General features: G+C 43.1%; 1 protein-coding gene across 4 annotated transcripts in view; it reads left to right on the forward strand.

Annotated features, from left to right (window-relative positions):
• Positions 1–18,969: 18,969 nt before the first annotated feature.
• RAD54L2 (RAD54 like 2) overlaps positions 18,970–22,583 on the forward strand; it is a 430,539-nt gene continuing 426,925 nt past the window's right edge. For all 4 annotated transcript variants that reach the window (XM_030205506.1, XM_030205503.1, XM_030205505.1 and 1 more), the window contains exon 1: positions 18,970–19,085. The gene's annotated coding sequence lies outside the window, so the exon portion shown is untranslated. The remainder of the gene's footprint in view (positions 19,086–22,583) is intronic.

Consider the following 22,583-nt stretch of genomic DNA (forward strand, 5'->3'; position numbering starts at 1 on the left):
TCATTTATAAATACATTAAAAAGCAACAGACCCAGCACAGACCCCTGCGGGACCCCACTAACTACCCTCCTCCACTGAGAATACTGGCCACGCAATCCTACTCTCTGCTTCCTATCTTTCAACCAGTTCTTAATCCATAATAATACCCTACCTCCGATTCCATGACTCTGCAATTTCTTCAGGAGTCTTTCGTGCGGCACTTTGTCAAACGCCTTCTGAAAATCCAGATATACAATATCAACTGGCTCCCCATTGTCCACATGTTTGCTTACCCCCTCAAAAAAATGCATTAGATTGGTGAGGCAAGACTTCCCTTCACTAAATCCGTGCTGACTTTGTCTCATCAGTCCATGTTTTTGTATATGCTCTGCAATTTTATTCTTAATAATAGCCTCCACCATCTTGCCCGGCACCGACGTCAGACTCACCGGTCTATAATTTCCCGGATCTCCTCTGGAACCCTTCTTAAAAATCGGAGTAACATTGGCTACCCTCCAGTCTTCCGGTACTACACTCGATTTTAGGGACAGATTGCATATTTCTAACAGTAGCTCCGCAAGTTCATTTTTTAGTTCTATTAATACTCTGGGATGAATACCATCAGGTCCCGGTGATTTACTACTCTTCAGCTTGCTGAACTGACCCATTACATCCTCCAAGGTTACAGAGAATTTGTTTAGTTTCTCCGACTCCCCCGCTTCAAATATTCTTTCCGGCACCGGTGTCCCCCCCAAATCCTCCTCGGTGAAGACCGAAGCAAAGAATTCATTTAATTTCTCCGCTACGGCTTTGTCCTCCTTGATCGCCCCTTTAACACCATTTTCGTCCAGCGGCCCAACCGACTCTTTGGCCGGTTTCCTGCTTTTAATGTATCTAAAAAAAGTTTTACTATGTATTTTTGCTTCCAACGCTAATTTCTTCTCAAAGTCCTTTTTTGCCCTCCTTATCTCCGCTTTGCATTTGGCTTGGCATTCCTTATGATCTATCCTGTTACTTTCAGTTGGTTCTCTTCTCCACTTTCTGAAGGATTGTTTTTTGGCTCTAATGATTTCCTTTATCTTACTGTTTAGCCACGCCGGCTGACGTTTAGTCTTTTTTCCCTTTTTTCTAATACGTGGAATATATTTGTCCTGAACCTCCAGGATGGTGTTTTTAAACAGCATCCACGCCTGATGCAAGTTTTTTACTCTGCGAGCTGCTCCTTTCAGTCTTTTTTTTCACCATTTTTCTCATTTTGACGTAATCACCTTTTCTATAGTTAAACGCTAGCGTACTTGATTTCCTAGTTTCACTTCCTTCAATGCCAATATCAAAACCGATCATATTATGATCACTGTTATCAAGCGGCCCTCGTATCGTTACCCCCTGCACTAGATCATGAGCACCACTAAGGACTAAGTCTAGTATTTTTCCTTCTCTTGTCGGCTCCTGAACTAGCTGTTCCATGAAGCTGTCCTTGATTTCATCAAGAAATCTTATGTCCCTTGCGTGTACAGATGTTACATTAACCCAGTCTATATGCGGGTAATTGAAATCCCCCATTATTATTGTGTTGCCCAGTTTGTTTGCGTCCCTGATTTCCTTTAACATTTCCGCATCCGTCTGTTCGTCCTGGCCAGGCCGACGGTAGTACACTCCTATCACTATCCTTTTCCCCTTTGCACATGGAATTTCAATCCACAGTGATTCCAAGGAGTGTTTTGTTTCCTGCAGAATTTTCAATCTATTTGATTCAAGGCTCTTGTTAATATACAATGCTACCCCTCCACCAATCCGATTCACCCTATCACTACGATATAATTTGTACCCCGGTATGACAGTGTCCCACTGGTTATCCTCCTTCCACCAGGTCTCAGAGATGCCTATTATATCTAATTTTTCATTTAGTGCAATATATTCCAACTCCCCCATCTTATTTCTTAGGCTCCTGGCATTCGCATATAGACATTTCAAACTATGTTTGTTGTTCCTAAGTACATCATGCTTAGTACTTGACAGTATTAATTGGCAATCTTTTGTCTGATTTTTATTGTTATTTAAAGATACCCGATCTACTACAATCTCTTTTGCAACCTCACTATCAGGATACTCTATCTTCCCTGTTATGGTGATATCTTTGAAAGATACCTTATCCCGAACCATGCTCTTTTGAGCGACTGTCGGCCTTCCCCCCATTTCTAGTTTAAAAGCTGCTCTATCTCCTTCTTAAACGCCGATGCCAGCAGCCTGGTCCCACTCTGGTTAAGATGGAGCCCATCCTTTCGGAATAGGCTCCCCCTTCCCCAGAATGTTGCCCAGTTCCTAACAAATCTAAAGCCCTCCTCCCTGCACCATCGTCTCATCCACGCATTGAGACTCTGGAGCTCTGCCTGTCTCTTGGGCCCTGCGCGTGGCACAGGTAGCATTTCAGAAAATGCTACCCTGGAGGATCTGGATTTCAGCTTTCTACCTAAGAGCCTAAATTTTGCTTCCAGAACCTCTCTCCCACATTTTCCTATGTCATTAGTACCCACATGTACCAAGACAGCCGTCTCCTCCCCAGCACTATATAAAATCCTATCTAGGTGACGCGTGAGGTCCGCCACCTTCGCACCAGGCAGGCAAGTCACCAGGCGATCCTCACGTCCACCAGCCACCCAGCTATCTAGGGAAGGACGAGTGTGGAGAGATACTGGGGAGCAGCAGAGTGAGTACATTTATAGGTTAGTAGAAGAAGTTTGAACAGGATGCGAAAACGGATAGGGAGCCAGTGAAGCGACTTGAGGAGAGGGGTAGTATGAGTAAAGTGACCCTGGCGGAAGATGAGACGGGCAGCAGAGTTTTGAACCGATTGGAGAGGGGAGAGGTGACTAAGTGGGAGGCCAGCAAGAAGCAGATTGCAGTAGTCTAAACGAGAGGTGACAAGGGTGTGGATGAGGGTTTTGTTAGTGTGCTCGGAAAGAAAGGGGCAGATTTTACGGATGTTGTAAAGAAAGAAACGACAGGTCTTGGCGATCTGCTGGATATGAGCAGAGAAGGAGAGAGAAGAGTCAAAGATGACCCCAAGGTTTCGAGCTGAGGAGACAGGGAGAATGAGAGAGCCATCAATAGAAATAGAAAACGGGGGGAGTGGGGAGGTGGGTTTGGGGGGGAAAAAGGGGGCTTTTTGCAGCAGAGCCTTGGGGCTCATTCTGTGAATGGATGCATCGTGCAGAAAAGACTTGTTCCTGGTCTGGACGCTTCAGGCTTTCGTTGCAACAGGCCCCTCAGCTGATGAGATAAGGGCCTGAATGATGTAATTCCTGACCAGTGATGATGATGTATGTATATATATAAATATCTTTCTTATTTTACTTTTCTATAGTCTTCCTTTAGTAATGTACTCGATTAGTGTGTGTATTTCTTAATCATTGTGATGCAGTAACAATAATGACTTATACACTCTCCAATTAAAGTGCAAATAAAGAGTTTCATTTACCCAATATGAATCTAAAAGAATCTGTAGTATTTTATTCTGAGCAGTCTGTGGTGATCAAGTGAGCAGGCTGCAATACCGAAGCAATACACCATGTAAAAGTGTGTTATCCTGGTCCTTACATTTCACACAGCAAGGGGTGGCCACTGTGTTAATTTGTGAAACCAAGAGATGGATACTTGACCCAACGCATCACCTTCAAAGAATTCTCTCACAACCGAACACCAAAAGAAAGGAGCATAGTTCCAGCTGGTTAAGGCTGAAAATATCTGGTAAATTGCAAATAAGCAAAACAGTCTGCTTGCGGGAATGAAAATCTTGGTTGTAAAGCAACAAAAGACAGTAAACAGCTGTCTTCGCTTAGGAAATGCTTGATGCGATCCAGACCCTGCGACTTCCAGCTCCAAAAAAAACAACATTTTCCAGGCCCCGCTGAAAGTCCACGTTCCCTATCAAAGGTAGCAGCACTGTGCTGCCAGGAGCTTGTCCCTACATAGACAGCAAATCTCTCCACAAATGCCAAAGTGCACGAAGTAAAAGGCTAACTTTAAGCCGTATGGGGCTCTTAGCGTGTAAAAGAGCAATAGGATGCCATGGTCTAAAATAAGCAGCCTCAAAAGCGATATCTATATAAGTATCCATATTCATGAGCCAATCACACATATGACGTAATAGACCAGCCTGATTGTACAATCTGATATCTGGAACACCCAGACCTCCGCCCTTCCAATTGCCAAGCAAATAATGCCATCACATCTTTGGTTTCTTACCAGACCAACAAAATGCACTGTTTAATTACCCCTGTATAGACCCCCGTGGGATCCTTCCACACGGAGGTGTACAGAGGGTTTGTTCTTCTAAGATCTTTTTTATGTTTAAGTCTGTTTATTGACGTATTATATAAAACATGTATACATAATGTTCAAAGAACAGCCTTTCAAATACAACTGATACCTATCAATCAATCCACATACGTCAAAACATTTTCTTCTTTTAGCCCCGAACAACCTCCCTCCCTCCCTCCTCCCTCCCCTCCGTCAGGCAGATTTATGTTACCTCTGTTTCTTAATTCTACCAAGTAAACTGTGAAGTGAACATGGAATTAGACAGTTACAGTATATAAAGACTCCGCAGCAAACTCTTCCATCTGAATTAGAGCAATACTGTATAACGGCAAAGGGCCTTGTCTCTGATGGCCCCGTGCCTACATCTCCACCTTCTGTGGACCTGCTATGAGCATTCCATGATATTGATCGTTAGTGTTACACTCCAGTAACCAGGGCAACAGCTGAACACAAGTCTTTAAGACAAACCGTCATACAGGGTTAAATGTCCGTTCTCCGCCATAGTGCCCCGGAGTATATTGTTAAGATTTACATCAGGTCAAGTTTACAGCACTTTCTCAAGACAATGAAATTATTATTTACCAACCACCATATGCCATGGTTCTGCGCTTCATAGGTTACTAATTTGAACTTGGTGCTTCCCAATCTCCCTTCCCTCTCCCCCCCCACCTCCCACCCTCTCCACCCATTCCCAGGCGGGCTTAACTGAAACGGGAGCGACCGCAGTGTTTTAGACTCTATATATGCTAACTGGAATTAACGAGCAGACTTCTCCCATGTGGGCTCAACAATTGTAAATAAGGGGACCAAGTTTGAAGGAAAAGTCGTCTACGTTTGACTGATGTTTTGGATTCTCGTGCTTCCCACGAGGCTAGGAGATGGACCTGATTTCTCCAGTGCCAGTAGGCAGGCGCCTCCGGAGAAATCCAATACTGCAGAATGCATTTGCGAGCCACCAAACACAGCTTCCTACCTAAAAGAGTCGCTGGCGCTCTATTGGGGGCGAAAGCTCTAGGTAGGTCTATCAAAAATTGCTTCTCTGTACCCTGGACTTTAACACCTAGTCGTATCAAAAATCCATGAACGCGGTGCCAAAATGTCCGTACCCTAGGGCATTGCCAAAGGGCATGATAAAACGTGCCTGGTCCCTCCGTGCACTTAGAACAGGTGGGACTCATCGACCTCTGCATATGGGCTAACTGTACTTTAGTCATGTATCCCCGTAGTATAACTCTGTACCCACATTCTCTCAATCTTTCATCTGTAACTAACTGTTTAATCCCTTTCAGCGAGGCCACTACATCCCAGGACGCCAGCGAAGTCCCAAGGTCTTGCTCCCATTTAAGTTTAATTTTGTCATATTGTTGCACCGACCGCTTCCGGGCCAAAGCCCCATATAAGTCGGATATTGCATGTCTTTCGGTCGCCAGATCCATAAAAAAGTCCTGTATCTTATCCCCTAAGCGACCTCTTAATGCTTCCTGTGGCATTGTCTGCATATAATGTCGGATTTGCATGTACGCAAAGTGGGTTCCCCAATCAGATCCTATCCTCTCTTTTAACATATCAAATGGCAAGAAGCCTCCTTTCTCCTGTAGGAGATGCTCTAGGATTTTGATGCCTCTCTGCTTCCAGCCCATAAATATCGAATTGCTCATTCCTACTGCAAATGCTGCATTCCCTACAATTGGAATCTGATCTGAGATGTTTGGATGTCCCCCTAATTGTCCTACCCACCACTGCCACGCTAGGCGAAGGGGTTGAAGCAACACACTTTTCCTGAGCTGCGGGGGTATTTTATTTCGGGGTAAGTGAAATAATGCAATCGTATCATGCGGTGCGAGACAAGCCTGTTCCAGCTCTGTGGGCGTGTAATAATGTGTTGAGTAAAGCCAGTCTCTCACGTGTCGTAACAAACAGGCTTGATTATATAAGAACAAGTCTGGAAATCCCATACCTCCCTGCTTCCAACCCCCCACCAGCAATCCCTGTTGCAACTTTGCTTTCTTACCAGCCCAACAGAATTGGCTCCATAGGCGATTTATACATTTCAGATCCAGTTTTGTTAAACGGATAGGCAGTGTTTGTAAAGTGTATAGCCAGCGTGGGAAAATCACCATCTGAATCAAGTGGACCCGACCCAGCAGAGACAATGGCAGACCCCTCCAAGAATCCAGCTTTTTCCTAGTATAATCGAGAAGGGCCCGAATATTTAACCGATGTAATTCGGTTGTATGCATTGTAAGTCGGATCCCAAGATATTTAAAAGAGCGGTTAGCCCAGCGTAAAGGAAATTCATCGCCCCAATCTACCTCGCCCATTGCCGAGGATGCCAGCGCCTCAGACTTATCCAAGTTGATCCTAAAGCCCGAATAATCCCCGTATTCCTGAAATGTCTCCAAGAGCGTCTCTAATGACTCTTTTGGTGATGTCAAGTGAACCAGAAGGTCATCCGCAAAGGCCGCTATTTTAAATGTCTGTGTGCCCATTCTCATTCCCTTTATCAAGGGATTTTCCATAATGTCTCGAATGAGAGGGTCCAACACCAATACAAAAAGGAGGGGAGATAGGGGGCAACCTTGCCTGGTTCCTCTCTGAATGGGAAAACTTGAGGATGTTACCCCATTCACCCATATCACAGCACTTGGATTGGCGTATAAGGTTTGAATTGCCTCTATAAATCTACCTGAAAAGCCATAACTTTCCAGAGTATCAAAGAGAAATGTCCAATGTACTTTATCAAAGGCCTTTTCGGCATCAAAGCTAATCAATAGAGACTCCAAGCTCTTGCGTTCCCCATGTTCTAACGATGCTAAGATTGCCCTCAGATTTTTACTCACGGCTCGGCCTCCCACAAAGCCCACCTGACTCTCATGTATCAATCGGGGCAGTAGTCTGGCCAATCTATTTGCCAAAATCTTTGCCATTAACTTGGTGTCGTAGTTCAGCAAAGATATAGGGCGATATGCCGCCGGATCTAATAGATCTCTCCCTGGCTTAGGTAAGACTATTATCTGCGCCCTATTCAGATCAGGCGGCATTATTTTCAAGTCAACCATTTGGTTTAAAAAATTGGACAAATCTGAGACAATATCTGCTCCCATCATTTTATAAAATTCGGCCCTTAGGCCATCCGGCCCTGGGGCCTTTAACAAAGGGCTCTGAGCTATGACCATGGTCACCTCATCTACTGTAAATGGTTGATTAAGTTGTTCTCGCTCTCGTTGGGTAAGCCTAGGCAGATTGAGGTTATCTAAATACATCTGGTTTGCTGGGCCTCCCTCCTCCGGGGGGGCATAAAGATTTTTGTAAAAGGTCTGAAAAATATTGCATATCTCCCGGTCTGTGGTTTTAAGATCTCCCCCTTTCTCTCTAAGGGCCAAAATGTGCTTAGATCCCCCTTTTTGTTTGAGGAGTTTGGCCAGCAATTTGCCTGCTTTATTCCCATGTTTGTAAAGCATGTACCGATAGTACATGTGCGATTTACGCGCCCGCCTATGTAAGAGTTCATTCAGGGCTGATTGTAACTCCAGTACCTGTTGTTTGTCAGCAGCAACATGCGTTTCCCCAAACCGCATCCTCGCACGGCAAAGTTGCTTACTTAACCGCAATATCTGTCTGTCTCTGGTGATCCTAACATAATGCACATGGCTAATGATTTCCCCCCGAAGCACGGCCTTAGCAGCTTCCCAGAACAAGACTGGGTCTTTTTGATGTTCATGATTTTGAACCACATAATCCGCCCAGCTAGCCTGTAGACGCCCCTTTAAGATGGGATCTGCATAAAACTCTAAGGGGAATTGCCACCTACTGTCTTTTCGGATCTGTCCTCGTGGTTTCCACTCTACACGAACCCACGCATGATCAGATATCATGTAGGGCCCTATCTCTGCTTTTATAATTTCCCCAAACATCTGACTGGAAACAAGGACATAGTCAATACGAGATTGTGTCGAGTGAGCCCGTGACAAATGTGTGTAATCTCTCATTCCCGGGTGTAACACCCTCCAGACATCCGTCAGGCCTAACAAGTGGCTTAACTTCAACAAACCTCTATTATTATAGTAGGCCATAGTGTTTCCTGGTATTGATTTATCTAGAGAGGGGTCCCAAAACTGCGTTAAAATCTCCCCCTACTATGAGTTCTGCGTGTGGTTGCCGAAGGAGAAAGTTGATTATCGTTTGGAAGAATTTTTTGTCATAATTATTAGGAGCATAAATATTGCTAATAAGCACTTTTTGTTTACCTACCAAGGCCTCCAATATAACATATCTTCCCATGGTGTCTACTAAGAGTGGGCGTATCTCCGTAGCTACCCCTTTACGGACCAGAATAGCCACTCCCCCTTTTTTCCCCTGTGCATGTGCCGCTACACACTTATCTACCCACCATGTGCTGAGTTTGGCATGTTCTATCTGGGATAAATGTGTCTCCTGTAGTAATGCAATATCTATATGTTGTCTATTTAGTTGTTGTAAAATCTTGGAACGCTTCATAGGTGAATTTATTCCACCTACATTCCAGGTTACAATGTTTACCATACCTCCACTATATATGAAATGCTATGTAATACAAAAAACTGCGATAATTGTGAGAGGGGGCATCCCAGCCACTGTCCCCTCCCACTTCGGACTCTTCCAGTCACTAATTGTCTAACCCTCCTTCTAAGATCTTTTTAACCACCTCCCTGAATTCCTGTGAGACCCCTTCCCATGGGTATCGCTGTTGGGGAGGCATCAGAAGGCTCAGTTCAAATCTTATTCCCATGACCACAGCTTTCTGTCTCTTTGGATCTAAATGAATCTTTGGCTATTTATGTTCAGTGAGAAATCTTACTTGTGTGTGTGTGTGTGTGTGTGTGTTAGTTTGCAAAACAGATAGAAGATAGAGAATAAATTGAAGCAAGGACAGAAACAGTGTAGTTAAAGAAATAGTCTTTTTATTCTTACCAAATCAGACTTTAATCTGATACATTCATCAGACGAATTCTAGGTTCAACTGGCCAGGGCTTTGCTGCTTCCGAGGCGTTGGGGAGAAGTTCCAAAGAATCCTTGGAAGAGCCCTGTTTATATAGAATTTGGTGCCCATACAAGTCTATGGAGAGGGATTTTTTTCTCTAATCTTGCTTAATCTATGAGTCATGCCCTCCGGTCAGGTGCCCCTCTTTCCGTTTTAGCTATTGCAAGTTATTGTGCAATTTCCTTTTTTGTAAACACTTCCCTAGATACAGACATCCAAACATCCAAACATTAGCTATTGCAAGCTATTGTGTAATTTCCTTTTTTGTAAACACTTTGTTCTTATGAAGATATCTAAATATGGATATATCAATTTCATAACATCTTGTGATCTGGGTGCCAACTTATTAAAGACAGACTCCGTGTTATGAACCAAACTTCTTATAATTTCTGTCTTTAATTTCTACATCATGTGTGTTACACTCAATTTGGAAGTAGCACCAGGTTTCATTAGAACTCACCAAGCAGTCCTTGCTCTTGCAGGCTCGCTGCTATAAGGCCATCATCTTGTTATCAGGCCCAGTCAGTGCTTTTCAGCTGTTTAAAGCTATGTAGCTTGGCCCACCACTATTCCAGTGGATAGGTCTCAAAGTAGAACACACATTAACCTGCAGGAAAAGCAAGTCCTTGCTCAGCCAGTCATAGATTTTTAAACCTAGCTGGTATTTTTACAGCCTGAGTCCTAAAATCTGGCCTTCCACCCTTCCGGTGGGCATCCAGTGAGGGCCTCTTGCTGTACTATAATTATACATTCCCCACTTGTCACCCCCTCTGAGGAGGGGTGACACAAAGCTCGTCAAGCTTGTCATCATCCATTCCAGAAGGTGGCAAGCTATCAAACTAGAGGGGGAGTTTTGGTCTTAAAAATTGCTAGAAGGTATGGTGCAAGACAGGAAACTTCATTCTTAGGTGCTATATTTTTGGGCATATGGAATTCCCTTTATATTACCCCACCCCTTGGGCTTAATCCTGATGTCATCTCTCTTGAGGTTTTATGAATGGGACAAATCCATGAGTTCATCTACAAAATCCAATGAAGTATAGGTATGCGGGTACTAGCAATTTCAGGTGGATCATACTAATAAACACTTTCAGGTCTTTCTATGGCGTCTATTATATCTGTTGCATAGCGCATGGAGAGATAATCTAATGTATCTATCTCAGTGGTCCTCGGAAGGAATAGTGGTTTTGATTAAGCATTGTTATGGTGGCTCAACAAATATATGGTTAGTACTCAGATTGCAGGCTGTTTTAGGTTGTAGGTATTCAGAATCCTTAAACAGGTCGGAATTCCTGGACCTTACTATTACTCATCATTGGCATCCAATCATGAGCACTAAAAAGTGGATAGCAAGTATGTGGTTGCCTTATACAGCAAAAAAAATGGTCAATCCTAAGAAAATTTATATTAACAAAGGTCATGCATGGATCATGGATCTTGACATATGCATAATGACCTGGAAGTATGGGAAGCATTTTATATATCCGCTACCCCACTTGGAGCTCAGTCAAACCTACAGAAAGACATGCAGCTTAAGTAAGCCTACACCAAAGTTAAACAATTGCATAACAGGTTGATACTAACAGGGTTTACACCTACATTATGATATCATAGCCAGTATGAGGGTTTGATGTTACCCTTGTGTCTGAGCAATATCAACTTCAATTTAAATTACATTAACAGAAATAACGGGGAAACTCTTAGAAAAACATTTAGAACAATAAAGGAAATAATAGGAAAATAAAAATAAAACCTTTTCAATATATAGACAGGATTACTGCTAAACTAAAAATAAAACAAAATATGAATCTATAATGTCCATAAACAGCAACAGTAAATCTCAAATTAAGTATCCGTTCTGAATTCTCTTTCATCGATCATGGTTGAGGCGGTGGAAGCGCTGAAGAATCTGGACGGAGATCTGGGTTTTCAGGCTGGCCTGCTGAAGGAAGTGGCCGGTCTTGAGATGGTTAGGCTGGTAACCTCTGGTTCTGTGGCTGAGTAAACCCGTATATTTTTCACATGGACCCAAGACTTGTGGTCCAGTAGTTTGCAAGGTGTAAAGATTATTGCCACAACCTTGGGGGATCTAACATCATTTGGGCCTGGATAGATCTTGAAGACGTACTTGTGGTGTACAAACTTGGATCTTTCCATGTCTTTATTCTAGGCATGCACCATCATTATTAGTCCATCAAGAGTCAAATAATATATAGATGTCAAGAGAGATGAAAGACAATGTAAACATGGAGAAAACAGTGCTAATTAAGTGCAAAAGCAAAAGCGAAACCATAAGGGTTCAATAATGAAAAGCCAATTTACATAAATAGCAATAGTATATATGAAATTATATCTCCTGATTGGTAGGGATCAGAGCTTCAACTTCAACCCTCTTAATATTAAGAATTGGGATTTGCATAATATATTCCCACTTCTGGCTGCAAGACAGATTGGTAATTATTACGAAGAGATGATCCAATAACAATGGTTAAGTATATGGAACAAAAGAAAAGAGTACAAAAAAACTAACAAAAAATTGATTGTTCAAGTTATTGATGTATGGAGGGTCAGGAATATGGTGAACAAAAATAGGCAAAAGGCACGGATAATGCGTTGCAATCTATGGCCAGTAGGTATGGAATCTTCACCTGCGATGACTACCATTCACCAAGAGTTGGGCCCTCAGTTGCAGGAGGCCAGCAGGACTTACGAGCTAGAAGATTCAGAAAGAAGGGTAGAGGCCAAAGCTTCTTGCAACTCCAGTAAGTGGAGAGCCTGTCTCTTTTGTTCATGGACCAATTGATGCATCTGTTGAAACTCACGCTCAATAATGTCTCGTATCTCACACCAGGTAATGTTGGGGTCTGTGCATCTGCCTTTTAATCTAGCGATTCTTTGCTGCAACATAGCCTTCAGATCAGATATATTATCGGGTAGCTCTTCTTTGCTAGCAGTCGTCTCCTCGGTGAGGGACGTCAACGGGATTCCTGTATCCATCTGGGGAAAGGCAAAACTTAAACAGACCAGTAGTGTAATTTATGTGGTGAATTTATTGAAAGAAGTCATAATGCTAGCAGGAGTCATGTAGAACCATTGCGTAAATACAAGAATTAGAAAACGAGCCTATTTCAGACAAGGGGTTACGAGGCAGGTCGTGGGTGTAAATGGGGGCCAGGAAGGAGGCTTGGTAAGAAACAAAACATCGAGAATGAAAAATTTTAAAAAACCAAAAAAAATAAAAATAGGCTCTTGCTGTACTATAATTATACAGCACTCAACAGGCATTGTAGCACCTTAATGTCTTTGCGCAGTAAAAGAAGGGAAAGGATCTGGAGGATTTATAGCCAATGTGGGAAGATGACCATACGATATAACTGGATGCTCCCATCAAGGAGAGTGGCAAATGAGCCCAAAGCTCTAGGTGCTTTTGCGTATCCCGTAGGAGTTTGTTAATATTCAACTGATAAAGTTGGGAGGGGTCCATCGATAACCATACCCCTAGATATCTAAAATAATGCTGTGCCCACCTAAGCAGAAACTCCCCAACTTCTCCGTAAGGCCTCTATCCCTGCTTTAAGGTAGAAACCCACAAAATCCCCATATTCACAAATACTTTCCAAAAAAATAGGCAATGACTGAAGGGGTTTCGTAAGAAAAACCAGTAGATACCTGTGAAAGCCGCAATCTTAAAATGACTCATCCCTACTTGCATTCTCACAATCTCGGGGTTAGTCTATATCTCTTGAATGAGAGGATCAAGGATGAGAACAAATAGCAATGTGCGGCGTTGAACGTTAAATGGATCCAACAATCTCTCAACCCAAATCCGAGTGTGTAGGGGTCCCCAGAGCCCACCCACTCTAGCACTGCTATAATTTTCCGAAGATTCTTCAAAGCCGTTTGATTGTGCACAAACCCCACCTGAGGTTCAGCCACCAATGAGGCTAGTATCAAAGTCAAGCGATTTTTGGCCTCATAGTTTGAGAGAGATTGGCCAATAGGACTCAGGGTGTTTGGGATCTCAACCAGGCTTTAACAAAATGATGATTTGAGCCAAGCGGATTTCCACCAGCGCTCCCTGAGCAATAACTGTGTTTTGGCATCGGAGGCAATGTCCTAAATTGGTTCAAGGGGTTCTTAACCTTACGCTCATATCAGGTCACATCAAATTCCACTACGTCTGCTGCATGGACACCTGAGTGTGGAGTACCGCAGGGATCCCCCCTCTCGCCAACAATTTTCAACCTAATGATGATCCCCTTGGCAAAACTTCTATCAAACCATAACCTTAACCCATACGTATATGCCGATGATGTAACGATATATATTCCTTTCAAACAAGACATTAATGAAATCTCCAACGAAATCAACCAAAGTCTACATATCGTGAACACCTGGGCAGATGCATTCCGATTGAAACTGAACGCAGAAAAAACTCAATGCCTCATACTTACCTCCCAATACAACACGAATAAATTCACCGCTATTAATACACCTAAACTAAATCTGCCAATCTCAGACACTTTAAAAATCCTTGGAGTCACTATTGACCACCACCTAACACTTGAGACTCACGCGAACAACACAACCAAAAAGATGTTCTACTCCATGTGGAAACTGAAAAGAATAAGACCATTCTTTCCAAGATCTGTCTTCCGCGGCCTAGTGCAATCACTCTTGCTCAGTCACCTGGACTACTGCAACTCACTATACGCAGGCTGCAAAGAACAAATACTGAGAAAACTTCAAACAGCCCAGAATACAGCAGCCAGACTCATCTTCGGAAAACCAAAATACGAAAGTGCAAAACCCTTACGTGAGAAACTACACTGGCTCCCACTCAAGGAACGCATCACTTTCAAAGTATGCACATTAGTCCACAAAATAATTCACGGTGAAGCCCCTGCATACATGTCTGATTTAATAGACCTGCCACCCAGAAACGCTAAAAGATCATCCCGAACTTTCCTCAACCTCCACTTCCCTAAGTGCAAAGGTATAAAATACAAAGTACTGCACGCATCAACCTTCTCTTATATGAGCACGCAATTCTGGAATACACTACCACGCAACCTGAAAACGATCTACGAACTAACCGACTTCTGCAAACTATTGAAGACTCATCTCTTTGAGAGAATTTATTGCAAGGATCAAAACACATGAAGTCCATACACACTAATAGAAATGCATCAATACACTCTCTTCTGAGTTCTCTTCCCCCGTATTTTCACCACACTCAAAACTCTACCCACAGATAAAATGGTTTTACCCTAATGTTCTCTTGCTATTGTTCTATCGCCCTATCAATTCCCTATTGTCAAATTCCATTGTTCTATTCCCAAATGATATTTTGACTTTGTCTTCCATAACTCTTCACAATGTAACCCATAATCGTACTGCAACAAATTGTATTTCCATCATTCACAATGTATTGTAAGCCACACTGAGCCCGCAAATAGGTGGGAAAATGTGGGATACAAATGCAATAAATAAATAAATAAATAAATAAAAACAGTAGTAAGGATATCCTTTTAATATGGGGCTTTGTTCAATGGACTTTGCCAGATGGCCCATTCAATTTCTTCTACTTGTATAGGAGTAACCTGATGATATCATGTTCGTTGATCTGTGGAAGGTCCAAACTGGACAAATAGATATCGCTGTCCAAAGAAGGTTCCCCCAGATTAGCATACAAATCAGAATAAAAGGATTGAAAGAGTTTTTGGACACCCTCATTGGAATTAATCAACTCCCCACTTTTATCTTGCAGTGTCAGAACCTTAGTTGGACCCCAGGATGTCCCCACCATCTTAGCCAACAGACGGACGCTTTTTATTAGCATGTTCATAAAGACAATATTTATAGTAAGCTGATGACTTTTGAGCCAATTGATGAATCAATTAATTCAGTGGCTGCTGAGCTTCCAGTAACAAGGTTTTATCATGCAAAGTGTGGTGCTTTCCATATTGTTTCCAGAGAAAAAGACACCTTACCCTCCAATCTTAACAGTTCCCAATTGTGAACTTTTTTGATAGCTAGAATACACCAAAATTTCGCCTCTCAACACAGCTTTCGCTGCCTCACAGTAAAGGATGGAGTCGCCTACATGATCCTGATTACATTGCTCATAACAGTGCCACTTGTCCGCTGTATAGTCTTAAGAACCAAGCATCCCGATGCAAAGCGATAGGATAGACTTACCACCCAGGAATGCTAAAAAATCATCCCGCACATTCCTTAATCTTCACATCCCCAACTGCAAAGGTCTAAAGTACAAACTAACGCATGCGTCAACCTTCTCCTGCTTGAGCACACAATTCTGGAATGCACTGCCGCGCAACTTAAAAACGATCTATGAACTAACTAACTTCCGCAAACTACTGAAGACCCATCTCTTTAACAAGGCATACCACAAAGATCAACAAATATGATCTCCTCCACATAAATCCAGAACAGTCTTATAATATTTGCTTGTTATACTACTATCACGCTTCATCATTGTCATGTTACCCAAGATCCTTCTGTAATACTAAATGTCTATTTACTTATATATTTCCACTATCCATGATGTATTGTAAGCCACATTGAGCCTGCAAAGAGGTGGGAAAATGTGGGACACAAATGCAATAAATAAATAAACTGCCACTGAGGTGGATACAGAGGACCCACCGAAAAAGTAAGTGTGAGGACCACTCAGGCATGATCAGAAATCTCAGTGGACCTTATATCTACCACCTCCACCTCTTGGGAAAAAGGTCACATATTATATGAGATAGCGTGGAGTGGGAGCTGGATAAATGTGTATAATCCCGCTCTGTGGGATGCAATGTTCTCCAGTCATCCACCAGACCCAGTGCTCCAAATAGGTGGGAAATCCCCCCCCCCCCCCGGACTCCCCTTGAAGACCTGTGAGATTTATGTGATCTGTCCATATGTCCATAAGAGGATCCTGAGCTTCATTGAAATCCCTTCCCATAATTAGTGGGATGTCATCAAAAGAATGAAGAAGTGTATGAAGGTTGGTATAAAAGTTTTTAACATAAATATTGGGTGAATAAATATTACACAAAACACATTAAACATGATCCATAGTAACAAGAGCAATAACATATCAGCCCTCTGGGTCAGAAAAAAACTTTGAGTTTCCACTGAAATCCCTTTATGGATTAAAATAATCACTCCTGCTTTGTTATGGAGAGTTGGCGCATGATAATAAGTCGTCACCCACCGTTTACCTAATTTCTCATATTCAACAGCTGAGAGGTGGGTTTTCTGTAAAAAAGCTAGTGATGCCCCTCATTTATGCAAATAATTTTTTGTCGTTTAATTGGAGAATGGACGCTGCTCACATTCCAAGTAAAAATCTTTATGGCTTAGCAATCTGTATATAAAAGGAACAGTACCACAGAATCCCAACCAACAGAGGAACCAGAGGGGTGTCCCAGCACCCATCCCTCCAGTCTAAGGAACTTTAAATAACAACCAAAATGACCCCATCAAGAAAACCAGTCCTACATAGCCAGACCCCATCCCACACCCTGACTAACTATTACCTACCAGGAGAAGGGGTACTCAGGACCTTAGGGGAAAAGCAGGAACATGATAAGAGGAGGAGCAGATTAGAAAAGGGAAATTTAATATGGGGGAAGGAAAAGTATGGATTTAGACTAGGTATAGGGAGAGTGAGTGAGGAGGATTGCGAGAATGAGAACTTGGAGGGGAGAACAGAGACTGTGAGTTTGATTGGGGAGGAGAAAACAAGATCAGGTGGGGTAGGGTGAGCATGGACAGAGGGACTGAGTTAAGGGGGAAATGTGACAAAAGAAGAGATAATGAGATATAGAAAGAAATGTATGTACCCTCAGTGCAAGCAGAATGCTAAAACATGGCCATGTTTGGTTTGTTACATTGACCAATCACAGTGCTTGACTTGGCTTTGTTGTTTTAACAACAATGGGTTACCATATGGCTCCAGAAAAAGGAGGATGGATTGAGCCAGCCGGGTTTTACTTCCATTGCTAAAGCAATGGAAGTAAAACCCTGCTGGCTCAATTACTTCCATTGAAAGCAATGGAAGTAAAACCCGGCTGGCTCAATCCGTCCTCCTTTTTCTGGAGCCATAGTGGGGGGGGGGAGGGGGGGGTTGTCGTTGGAACATTTAATTGTAGTGGACTTGAACTGAATAATTCTCTGGTTATTTTCATTGCTTAATGGTTAGGAGGTCTAGAGAAATATACCCTAACATTTTCATAGGTAGGAATCATATCATCACCCAAGTGAAGAGTAAAATTGGATAGTAATGATCTGAAAATGGGGTGCTTGCTACATCCGTCCTGTTCGGTATGGATTTAATGCACCTCTGATTAACAATTTCTTCTAGTTGATTTGATTGGCCATCCTTAGTTCATTACCATCACCTCTTTTTGTTTCCTGAACAGAGTTTAAAGTTTTTAAACTTCCCTCGTAGTTGAGCACTGTGAAGCTTGGTAATTTGGACATTGCTGTACAGACCCTGATTAGAAACCCATGCAAGCTTAAATCAACTCTGTTGTCATGTACTACTAACTAAACTGGTCTGGTCTTTAAGATGTTAATACAGAATATTCTTTTGATTATATTTGGTTTACGTTAATTTGCATTTGTGCTCCTGAAAAAAATTTAAAAAACCCAACCCAGACAGACTTGTTTACACCTCAGTATTAACTGGGCTGCTTAGCTTATAAATGAAGGTAACAAAATATTTCCAAGGTGTCTGAGCATAGGTCTATAAAATAATGACTGGAGTGGACCAGGTAGATGTGAATGGCTTGTTTACTTTTTTTTTTTTTTTTGTTACATTTGTACCCTGTGCTTTCCCACTGATGGCAGGCTCAATGCGGCTTATATGGGGCAATGGAGGGTTAAGTGACTTGCCCAGAGTCACAAGGAGCTGCCTGTGCCTGAAGTGGGAATTGAACTCAGTTCCTCAGGATCAAAGTCCACCACCCTAACCACTAGGCCACCCCTCCACTGGATTGTTGCTTTCCAAAACTACTAGGATTAGGGGGCATGCAATGAAGCTACAAAGTAGTAAATTTAAAATGAATCAGAGAAAATATTTCTTCACTCAAAGTGTAATTAAACTATGGAATTCGTTGCCAGAGAATGTTGTAAAAGCAGTTAGCTTAGCAGGGTTAAAAAAGGTTTGGCTAGCTTCCTAAAAGAAAAGTCCATAAGTATTAAAATGGACTTTGGGAAAATCCACCGCTTATTTCTAGGATAAGCATAAACTGTGTTGTACTGTTTGGGGATCTTGCTACTACTACTGTTTAACATTTCTATAGCGGTACAAGGCATACAGTAGCGTTGTACACCATACACAAAAGACAGTCCCTGGGTACTTGTGAGCTGGATTTTCCATTGTTGGAAATGCTGGGTTTGATGGACCTTGGGTCTGTCCCAGTTTGGCACAATTTCAGAACTTCTATACAATGGAAAGGAAATATAAAAAGCCGCTTCAGGGCTCTTCATATCGCCAGCTTTCAGATGTAGATTGGCCGGCTGCGCGTGCTTCTCCACGGAAGCCGGAACCTTGGTGTCGGAGCTGTGTGTGTCCGCCGGGGGAGGGTGCTGGGTGGGACACTGGCTGCGGCGGGACGTTTACTGGAGCGGACCCCGAACGCAGGCGGATAGAGCGGCTGAACCGGAGCCGAGGGCTCCCGAAGAGAGGGTGGGGGGAGAAGAAGACACAGCAGACGGTGCAAAGGGGTAGGGCACAGCCGGACAGGTGAGAGCTCGACGTCTGTAAACAATGAAGGAAACGGAGAAGGAGGGGGAGAGGCCCGAGGCGCAGAGGGAGGCCTGAGGCAGGGGTGAGCGGTACGGATAGGACCCGGGCAGCATCTTCCCGGTTATATCTTAGAGAATATCTAGTGTTTGCTGCTGCCGGTTCCCAAAGCTTTTACGGGAAAGCTCTTTCTGTCTGGGAGCCAACAAACGCCACAAAGTTCGTGTGTGCCAGAGATTTTCAGGAGGGTTCAGATTGTTTTATGGCATCCATCACATGCCCCTGTTTCATTGCTGTCCTAGACGTATTTTTACCGCCTCTAGCCCGATCATAGGATAACTATATGCATCTAAAAGTTAATGCTGCTCAGCCAGAAAAATATTTGCTCCTAGGCGAATACTCGTTTAGACAAACCTTATTGGTAACTTGATAGTAAATTGGCTTAAAAGGAAATCCATAGTGGTTGGTGGTGTACTCAGCTCGGTGTCTCCTTAGTTCAAAGCTCTATATTTGATGATTTGTGACTAGAAGCAAAGATTAGATATGCATCATGAATCTTGAAATCTGTATGTGTTGGAGATAGAACATAGTAACATAAGGCTCCTTTTACTAAGTGGCGGTAACCTCAACGCAGGCTTACCGCTCGCTAAGGCAGTACTTTCCACCCCTAGCACGCTAACATTTCCAGTACTACAAAAATGTATATATTTTTATAGTTCCAGAGTGTACCTGGCGGTAATCAGGCAGTACCGTGCGCTGCCAAGTTACAGCTGGGTTAACGCGGGAGCCCTTACCACCACCTCAATGGGTGGCAGGAAGGGCTCCCCCCTGAAATGGCTGTGTGGCAAGTTCTTTACTTGCTGCCTGGCCATTTCCTATAGGCAAGCGAGACTTCCCTTTTACCACCTGCGGTAAAACGGGGGGCAGATAAAGACCTGAATGGCCCATCCAGTCTGCCCAACAGTCATATTCATTAATTCAAGATTAAATCAACAATGAATGATATTATATACTTGTTCTTGGTCTTTCTGGGATATAGATTGTAGAAGTCTGCCTGTCTCTGCCCCAACTACTGGAGTTGCCATCAAAGCCCACTCCAGCCTATCCGAATCAGTCTTGTTATTTGCAGAACACAGGCCGTAAAGGTCTGCCCAGCAGTGTCCTCACAGTCCAGATTACTGGAGTTTCCATCAAAGTGCTCTCCAGCCCATTCTAAATTGAATTGCTATATCCAGGACTCAGACCATACAAGCCAGCCCAGGCCTTGGTGGATACAACCAGAGCTGCCATCTAAGCACCACTTGAGGTGCAAACATGAATGCAACCCTTTTTTTTCCCCTATACCATTCATTTGCTAATTGAAGATCCTCTGTGTTCATCCCATGCCTTTTCGAATGCCACCATAAGTACATAAGTACATAAGTAGTGCCATACTGGGAAAGACCAAAGGTCCATCTAGCCCAGCATCCTGTCACCGACAGTGGCCAATCCAGGTCAAGGGCACCTGGCACGCTCCCCAAACGTAAAAACATTCCAGACAAGTTATACCTAAAAATGCGGAATTTTTCCAAGTCCATTTAATAGCGGTCTATGGACTTGTCCTTTAGGAATCTATCTAACCCCTTTTTAAACTCCGTCAAGCTAACCGCCCGTACCACGTTCTCCGGCAACGAATTCCAGAGTCTAATTACACGTTGGGTGAAGAAAAATTTTCTCCGATTCGTTTTAAATTTACCACACTGTAGCTTCAACTCATGCCCTCTAGTCCTAGTATTTTTGGATAGCGTGAACAGTCGCTTCACATCCACCCGATCCATTCCACTCATTATTTTATACACTTCTATCATATCTCCCCTCAGCCGTCTCTTCTCCAAGCTGAAAAGCCCTAGCCTTCTCAGCCTCTCTTCATAGGAAAGTCGTCCCATCCCCACTATCATTTTCGTCGCCCTTCGCTGTACCTTTTCCAATTCTACTATATCTTTTTTGAGATACGGAGACCAGTACTGAACACAATACTTCAGGTGCGGTCGCACCATGGAGCGATACAACGGCATTATAACATCCGCACACCTGGACTCCATACCCTTCCTAATAACACCCAACATTCTATTCGCTTTCCTAGCCGCAGCAGCACACTGAGCAGAAGGTTTCAGCGTATCATCGACGACGACACCCAGATCCCTTTCTTGATCCGTAACTCCTAACGCGGAACCTTGCAAGACGTAGCTATAATTCGGGTTCCTCTTACCCACATGCATCACTTTGCACTTGTCAACATTGAACTTCATCTGCCACTTGCACGCCCATTCTCCCAGATTTATTTTCTCCACCCCCTCCCTCTGGAGGGCATTCAAGGCATCAACTATCCTCTCCATGAAAAATAATTTTCTGACATTACTCCTGAGTCTACCCCCCCCCCCCCCCCCCCCGCAACCTCAATTCACGTCCTCCTAGATTTACCATTTTCCCTTCTCTGGAAAATATTTGTTTCTATATTATTACCTTTCAAGTATTTAAAGCAGTCTTGTTAATTTACCCTCACACCCCCATATAGAATGGAGAAGGGTGAGGTGGGCAAGCTGATGTGACTGTTTCAACTGTTGGACTTGGGCACCCATTAATCAAGCAGCTTTGTTATCAGGCTGCATGGACGTTATCTTTGAATAATGCTCTATTGCCGTATTACTCTCATAAAGTCTTTCCTCATCCCCTTTCTTTTGTATAGTAAGCCTTAAAGGTGTGTTTGTTTTGACATTTAGATTAATTTGTCTGGCTTCTTTTGTTTTAAACTGTTTTTTCTGTTAGTATTTGTTTCAAAAGAATTTTTATTTGTATACACACCTTGGAGCAGGGATCAGGTGACAAATCCCTTGAGTACTCCCAGTATTTCATGTTTGGATGCAGACCAGGCTGGAGAGGGAGAGAGACTAGCTGGCATCACAGTAAACATGGGGCCCTAAAGATGGACGGATATCCTTGTGTGGCGATTTGGTTTGTTGGGAGAAATTTTGTCTTTCGCTAAGATGGGTGGGTCTCCATGTGCTCATCATATTGAAAAAAATCACATTAAGGGCCTTGAACATGCTTTGCTCACAAGATGCAAATGTTTTGAATAAATCAAAACTGTGACTTTCTATTATTTATGGAATACTAATGCGTCAGTAGTGTCATGATGCTAATAAGAATATAATGAAGTCCTAGAAGGGAAAATGTAAAGACAGATCCATTTTGCGATGTGATTTGCAAACACTGTATTCCTTGTCATCAAGCAGATGAAGCCATTACGTATGGGTTGTGTCCATCAACCAGCAGGGGGAGATAGAGAGCACTCAACTTTTCACAGTGCCTCATGGCCAGCCAGCTCCACTGCCTCTTCAGTATTCTCTATCTCCCCAAGCAGGGTGGCTGCAGCTTCTTCGAGCTCCATCAAAAATCTGCCTGGGGGTGGCTCCTGGCTTGCCAGTTGTTAGCCGGGGTGTTAGAGGCTATAGCAGCTTC

The sequence above is a fragment of the Microcaecilia unicolor genome, chromosome 6 (assembly GCF_901765095.1).
Source record: "Microcaecilia unicolor chromosome 6, aMicUni1.1, whole genome shotgun sequence".
Taxonomy (NCBI): Eukaryota; Metazoa; Chordata; class Amphibia; order Gymnophiona; family Siphonopidae; genus Microcaecilia; species Microcaecilia unicolor.